Source organism: Penaeus monodon, chromosome 29, assembly GCF_015228065.2.
Source record: "Penaeus monodon isolate SGIC_2016 chromosome 29, NSTDA_Pmon_1, whole genome shotgun sequence".
Lineage (NCBI taxonomy): Eukaryota > Metazoa > Arthropoda > Malacostraca > Decapoda > Penaeidae > Penaeus > Penaeus monodon.
In genome coordinates this window covers 15,648,508-15,649,445 of record NC_051414.1, presented here as the reverse complement: position 1 = coordinate 15,649,445, position 938 = coordinate 15,648,508, and positions in this window count along the sequence as shown.

The following is a 938-nucleotide window of genomic DNA, read 5'->3' as shown; positions in this document are numbered from 1 at the left end:
CCCTATGTAATAGACAGATAGAGAGAAAATTGAGATCCAAGTTTGTTTTATGTAGTTTGTAACACCAATCAGCCTCCGATCTCCTGCAAAGCACCTTTCGACAGCGGTTGCCAGACTCGACCCTTCCTGTGTACCGCGCACCATGGCATCTTCTCCGCCGAACCCCAATCTCAAATGCGAGTAGAACCGTAGCCTCGGCCCTGGAGACACGGCCCATTTTCGTAGTGCCTTTGTTGGCCTGTTCCTCTCCAGCTCGATGTGAGCAAAATCCTTGCTTGTCTTCCAGCGTTCCACTGCTATTCTCTCGAGATCATTTGGCGTCCGTGGTGTTTTCTGGCACTGGTCATCCTTGCAATTATTCTGCAATTGCTGTCTTTGAAAGGCAAATTAGGAGCCCATATCTGTCAACATCATACTTTTTACTTTTCTCATTCTCTAAGTTTATATTTCCTAAGACAGTGCGAAATTATACTCAGCATATGGCTAATTACCATATGCGTCTTCTATTTTCCATACTTGCTATGATTTAATGTAACCATAAATTAATTGCCCCTTACTGATACAGTTTTTGTGGTATTAACATTAGACATCACATTGCGCATTGGACCAAGCCAGCGGTTATGCACACTGGCTGTTAGAGCTACTAACGTTTCATGTTCATCTTGTGGCCTCTGATCGTTCAATAGAAATGGTTCATCTCAGTCAGTAGCATGACAGACAATAATCAAGGCAGCCATACACTGTTGTTGCCAAGCAAAGAACAGAAGCGGTGTTTTCTGTGGTGCAGTTATACACGCTCGACTCTAGCTTCACGGATTTGCCATGATCTAGCCTTCGAACACCCACATCGGGTTTGTATTGGATGGTAACAACATTTGACGGAATATCTATCTGAATCTCACGTACTAATTGAACATGGCCACATGCTGAACAAGCAC